We start from the raw sequence: 7,003 nt of genomic DNA, 5'->3' as shown, positions 1-7,003 counted from the left end.
GTATTAAAGGTGTTAGGTTAGAGCCTGGAGCTCAGACACTGTATTAAAGGTGTGAGGTTAGAGTCTGGACCTCAGACACTGTATTTAAGGTGTGAGGTTAGAGTCTGGGACTCAGACACTGTATTAAAGGTGTGAGGTTGGAGACTGGGGCTCAGACACTGTATTAATGGTGTCAGGTTAGAGTCTGGAGCTTAGACACTGTATTAAAGGTGTTAGGTTAGAGTCTGGAGCTCAGACACTGTATTAAAGGTGTGAGGTTAGAGTCTGGAGCTCAGACACTGTATTAAAGGTGTGAGGTTGGAGACTGGGGCTCAGACACTGTATTAAAGGTCTGAGGTTAGATTCTGGAGCTCAGATACTGTATTAAAGGTGTGAGGTTGGAGTCTGGAGCTCAGACACTGTATTAAAGGTGTGATGTTAGAGTCTGGAGCTCAGACACTGTATTAAAGGTGTGAGGTTAGAGACTGGAGCTCAGACACTGTATTAAAGGTGTGAGGTTAGAGTGTGGGGCTCAGACACTGTATTAAAGGTGTGAGGTTAGAGTCTGGGGCTCAGACACTGTATTAAAGGTGTGAGGTTGGAGTCTGGAGCTCAGATACTGTATTAAAGGTGTGAGGTTAGAGACTGGGGCTCAGACACTGTATTGAAGGTGTGAGGTTAGAGTGTGTGGCTCAGACACTGTGTTAAAGTTGTGAGGTTAGAGTCTGGGGCTCAGACACTGTATTAAAGGTGTGAGGTTAGAGTCTGGGTCTCAGACACTGTATTAAAGGTGTGAGGTTAGAGTCTGGGGCTCAGACACTGTAGTAAAGGTGTGAGGTTAGAGTCTGGGGCTCAGACACTGTATTAAAGGTGTGAGGTTAGAGTGTGGGGCTCAGACACTGTATTAAAGGTGTGAGGTTACAGTCTGGGGCTCAGACACTGTGTTAAAGGTGTGAGGTTAGAATCTGGGGCTCAGACACTGTATTAAAGGTGTGAGGTTAGAGTCTGGTGCTCAGACACTGTATTAAAGGTGTGAGGTTAGAGTCTGGGGTTCAGACACTGTATTGAAGGTGTGAGGTTAGAGTCTGTGGCTCAGACACTGTGTTAAAGGTGTGAGGTTAGAGTCTGGGGCTCAGACACTGTATTAAAGGTGTGAGGTTAGAATCTGGGGCTCAGACACTGTATTAAAGGTGTGAGGTTAGAGTCTGGTGCTCAGACACTGTATTAAAGGTGTGAGGTTAGAATCTGGGGCTCAGACACTGTATTAAAGGTGTGAGGTTAGAGTCTGGTGCTCAGACACTGTATTAAAGGTGTGAGGTTAGAATCTGGGGCTCAGACACTGTATTAAAGGTGTGAGGTTACAATCTGGGGCTCAGACACTGTATTAAAGGTGTGAGGTTAGAGTCTGGGGTTCAGACACTGTATTGAAGGTGTGAGGTTAGAATCTGTGGCTCAGACACTGTGTTAAAGGTGTGAGGTTAGAGTCTGGGGCTCAGACACTGTATTTAAGGTGTGAGGTTCGAGTCTGGGACTCAGACACTGTATTAAAGGCGTGAGGTTGGAGACTGGGGCTCAGACACTGTATTAAAGGTGTGAGGTTAGAGTCTGGAGCTCAGACACTGTATTAAAGGTGTTAGGTTAGAGTCTGGAGCTCAGACACTGTATTAAAGGTGTGAGGTTAGAGTCTGGAGCTCAGACACTGTATTAAAGGTGTGAGGTTGCAGACTGGGGCTCAGACACTGTATTAAAGGTCTGAGGTTAGATTCTTGAGCTCAGACACTGTATTAAAGGTGTGAGGTTAGAGTCTGGAGCTCAGACACTGTATTAAAGGTGTGAGGTTAGAGTCTGGAGCTCAGACACTGTATTAAAGGTGTGAGGTTAGAATCTGGGGCTCAGACACTGTATTAAAGGTGTGAGGTTAGAGTCTGGTGCTCAGACACTGTATTAAAGGTGTGAGGTTAGAATCTGGGGCTCAGACACTGTATTAAAGGTGTGAGGTTAGAGTCTGGTGCTCAGACACTGTATTAAAGGTGTGAGGTTAGAATCTGGGGCTCAGACACTGTATTAAAGGTGTGAGGTTACAATCTGGGGCTCAGACACTGTATTAAAGGTGTGAGGTTAGAGTCTGGGGTTCAGACACTGTATTGAAGGTGTGAGGTTAGAATCTGTGGCTCAGACACTGTGTTAAAGGTGTGAGGTTAGAGTCTGGGGCTCAGACACTGTATTTAAGGTGTGAGGTTCGAGTCTGGGACTCAGACACTGTATTAAAGGCGTGAGGTTGGAGACTGGGGCTCAGACACTGTATTAAAGGTGTGAGGTTAGAGTCTGGAGCTCAGACACTGTATTAAAGGTGTTAGGTTAGAGTCTGGAGCTCAGACACTGTATTAAAGGTGTGAGGTTAGAGTCTGGAGCTCAGACACTGTATTAAAGGTGTGAGGTTGCAGACTGGGGCTCAGACACTGTATTAAAGGTCTGAGGTTAGATTCTTGAGCTCAGACACTGTATTAAAGGTGTGAGGTTAGAGTCTGGAGCTCAGACACTGTATTAAAGGTGTGAGGTTAGAGTCTGGGACTCAGACACTGTATTAAAGGTGTGAGGTTGGAGACTGGGGCTCTGACACTGTATTAAAGGTGTGAGGTTGGAGTCTGGAGCTCAGACACTGTATTAAAGGTGTGAGGTTAGAGTCTAGGCCTCAGACACTGTATTAAAGGTGTGAGGTTAGAGTCTGGGGCTCAGACACTGTATTAAAGGTGTGAGGTTGGAGTCTGGAGCTCCGTCACTGTATTAAAGGTGTGAGGTTGGAGTCTTGGGCTCAGACACTGTATTAAAGGTGTTAGGTTAGAGCCTGGAGCTCAGACACTGTATTAAAGGTGTGAGGTTAGAGTCTGGAGCTCAGTCACTGTATTAAAGGTGTGAGGTTAGAGTCTGGGACTCAGACACTGTATTAAAGGTGTGAGGTTGGAGACTGGGGCTCAGACACTGTATTAAAGGTGTTAGGTTAGAGTCTGGGGCTCAGACACTGTATTAAAGGTGTGAGGTTAGAGTCTGGGGCTCAGACACTGTATTAAAGGTGTGAGGTTAGAGTCTGGGGCTCAGACACTGTATTAAAGGTGTGAGGTTAGAGTCTGGGGCTCAGACACTGTATTAAAGGTGTGTGGTTGAGTCTGGGGCTCAGACACTGTATTAAAGGTGTGAGGTTAGAGTCTGGGGCTCAGACACTGTATTAATGGTTTGAGGTTAGAGTCTGGGGCTCAAACACTGTATTAAAGGTTTGAGGTTAGAGTCTGGGGCTCAGACACTGTATTAAAGGTGAGAGGTTAGAGTCTGGGGCTCAGACACTGTATTAAAGGTTTGAGGTTAGCGTCTGGGGCTCAGACACTGTATTAAAGGTTTGGGGTTAGAGTCTGGGGCTCAGACACTGTATTAAAGGTTTGAGGTTAGAGTCTGAGGCTCAGACACTGTATTAAACGGGTGAGGTTAGAGTCTGGGGCTCAGACACTGTATTAAAGGTGTGAGGTTAGAGTCTGGGGCTCAGACACTGTATTAAAGGTGTGAGGTCAGAGTCTGGTGCTCAGACACTGTATTAAAGGTGTAAGGTTAGAGTCTGGGGTTCAGACACTGTATTGAAGGTGTGAGGTTAGAGTCTGTGGCTCAGACACTGTGTTAAAGGTGTGAGGTTAGAGTCTGGGGCTCAGACACTGTATTAAAGGTGTGAGGTTAGAGTCTGGGTCTCAGACACTGTATTAAAGGTGTGAGGTTAGAGTCTGGGGTTCAGACACTGTATTGAAGGTGTGAGGTTAGAGTCTGTGGCTCAGACACTGTGTTAAAGGTGTGAGGTTAGAGTCTGTGGCTCAGACACTGTATTAAAGGTGTGAGGTTAGAGTCTGGGGCTCAGACACTGTATTAAAGGTGTTAGTTTAGAGCCTGGAGCTCAGACACTGTATTAAAGGTGTGAGGTTAGAGTCTGTAGCTCAGACACTGTATTAAAGGTGTGAGGTTAGAGTCTGGGTGCTCAGACACTGTATTTAAGGTGTGAGGTTAGAGTCTGGGACTCAGACACTGTATTAAAGGTGTGAGGTTAGGGACTGGGGCTCAGACACTGTATTAAAGGTATGAGGTTAGAGTCTGGGGCTCAGACACTGTATTAAAGGTGTGAGGTTAGAGTCTGGGGCTCAGACACTGTATTAAAGGTGTTAGTTTAGAGCCTGGAGCTCAGACACTGTATTAAAGGTGTGAGGTTAGAGTCTGTAGCTCAGACACTGTATTAAAGGTGTGAGGTTAGAGTCTGGGTGCTCAGACACTGTATTTAAGGTGTGAGGTTAGAGTCTGGGACTCAGACACTGTATTAAAGGTGAGGTTGGAGACTGGGGCTCAGACACTGTATTAAAGGTGTGAGGTTCGAGTCTGGAGCTCAGACACTGTATTAAAGGTGTGAGGTTAGAGTCTGGAGCTCAGACACTGTATTAAAGGTGTGAGGTTAGAGTCTGGAGCTCAGACACTGTATTAAAGGTGTAAGGTTAGAGACTGGGGCTCAGACACTGTATTAAAGGTGTGAGGTTAGAGTCTGGGGCTCAGACACTGGATTAAAGGTGTGAGGTTAGAGTCTGGAGCTCAGACACTGTATTAAAGGTGTGAGGTTAGAGTCTGCGGCTCAGACACTGTATTAAAGGTGTGAGGTTAGGGACTGGGTCTCAGACACTGTATTAAAGGTGTGAGGTTAGAGTCTGGGGCTCAGACTCTGTATTAAAGGTTTGAGGTTAGAGTCTGGTGCTCAGACACTGTATTAAAGGTTTGAGGTTAAAGTCTGGGGCTCAGACGCTGTATTAAAGGTTTGAGGTTAGAGTCTTGGGCTCAGACACTGTATTAAAGGTGTGAGGTTAGAGTCTGGGGCTCAGACACTGTATTAAAGGTGTGAGGTTAGAGTCTGGTGCTCAGACACTGTATTAAAGGTGTGAGGTTAGAATCTGGGGCTCAGACACTGTATTAAAGGTGTGAGGTTAGAGTCTGGAGCTCAGACACTGTATTTAAGGTGTGAGGTTAGAGTCTGGAGCTCAGACACTGTATTTAAGGTGTGAGGTTAGAGTCTGGGACTCAGACACTGTATTAAAGGTGTGAGGTTGGAGACTGGGGCTCAGACACTGTATTAAAGGTGTGAGGTTAGAGTCTGGGGCTCAGACACTGTATTAAAGGTGTGAGGTTAGAGTCTGGGCCTCAGACACTGTATTAAAGGTGTGAGGTTAGAGTCTGGGGCTCAGACACTGTATTAAAGGTGTGAGGTTAGAGACTGGGGCTCAGACACTGTATTAAAGGTGTGAGGTTAGAGTCTGGGGCTCAGACACTGTATTAAAGGTGTGAGGTTAGAGTCTGGGGCTCAGACACTGTATTAAAGGTGTGAGGTTGGAGTCTTGGGCTCAGACACTGTATTAAAGGTGTTAGGTTAGAGCCTGGAGCTCAGACACTGTATTAAAGGTGTGAGGTTAGAGTCTGGACCTCAGACACTGTATTTAAGGTGTGAGGTTAGAGTCTGGGACTCAGACACTGTATTAAAGGTGTGAGGTTGGAGACTGGGGCTCAGACACTGTATTAATGGTGTCAGGTTAGAGTCTGGAGCTTAGACACTGTATTAAAGGTGTTAGGTTAGAGTCTGGAGCTCAGACACTGTATTAAAGGTGTGAGGTTAGAGTCTGGAGCTCAGACACTGTATTAAAGGTGTGAGGTTGGAGACTGGGGCTCAGACACTGTATTAAAGGTCTGAGGTTAGATTCTGGAGCTCAGACACTGTATTAGAGGTGTGAGGTTGGAGTCTGGAGCTCAGACACTGTATTAAAGGTGTGAGGTTAGAGTCTGGAGCTCAGACACTGTATTAAAGGTGTGAGGTTAGAGACTGGGGCTCAGACACTGTATTAAAGGTGTGAGGTTAGAGTCTGGGGCTCAGACACTGGATTAAAGGTGTGAGGTTAGAGTCTGGAGCTCAGACACTGTATTAAAGGTGTGAGGTTAGAGTCTGCGGCTCAGACACTGTATTAAAGGTGTGAGGTTAGGGACTGGGTCTCAGACACTGTATTAAAGGTGTGAGGTTAGAGTCTGGGGCTCAGACTCTGTATTAAAGGTTTGAGGTTAGAGTCTGGTGCTCAGACACTGTATTAAAGGTTTGAGGTTAAAGTCTGGGGCTCAGACGCTGTATTAAAGGTTTGAGGTTAGAGTCTTGGGCTCAGACACTGTATTAAAGGTGTGAGGTTAGAGTCTGGGGCTCAGACACTGTATTAAAGGTGTGAGGTTAGAGTCTGGTGCTCAGACACTGTATTAAAGGTGTGAGGTTAGAATCTGGGGCTCAGACACTGTATTAAAGGTGTGAGGTTAGAGTCTGGAGCTCAGACACTGTATTTAAGGTGTGAGGTTAGAGTCTGGAGCTCAGACACTGTATTTAAGGTGTGAGGTTAGAGTCTGGGGCTCAGACACTGTATTAAAGGTGTGAGGTTAGAGTCTGGGCCTCAGACACTGTATTAAAGGTGTGAGGTTAGAGTCTGGGGCTCAGACACTGTATTAAAGGTGTGAGGTTAGAGTCTGGGTCTCAGACACTGTATTAAAGGTTTGAGGTTAGAGTCTGGGGTTCAGACACTGTATTGAAGGTGTGAGGTTAGAGTCTGGGTCTCAGACACTGTATTAAAGGTTTGAGGTTAGAGTCTGGGGTTCAGACACTGTATTGAAGGTGTGAGGTTAGAGTCTGTGGCTCAGACACTGTGTTAAAGGTGTGAGGTTAGAGTCTGTGGCTCAGACACTGTATTAAAGGTGTGAGGTTAGAGTCTGGGGCTCAGACACTGTATTAAAGGTGTTAGTTTAGAGCCTGGAGCTCAGACACTGTATTAAAGGTGTGAGGTTAGAGTCTGTAGCTCAGACACTGTATTAAAGGTGTGAGGTTGGAGTCTGTGGCTCAGACACTGTATTGAAGGTGCGAGGTTAGAGTCTGTGGCTCAGACACTGTGTTAAAGGTGTGAGGTTCGAGTCTGGAGCTCAGACACTGTAT

This window comes from Chiloscyllium punctatum, chromosome 2 (genome assembly GCF_047496795.1).
Source record: "Chiloscyllium punctatum isolate Juve2018m chromosome 2, sChiPun1.3, whole genome shotgun sequence".
NCBI lineage: Eukaryota > Metazoa > Chordata > Chondrichthyes > Orectolobiformes > Hemiscylliidae > Chiloscyllium > Chiloscyllium punctatum.
The sequence above is the reverse complement of the archived record's forward strand: the minus strand, read 5'-3'. Positions refer to the sequence as shown.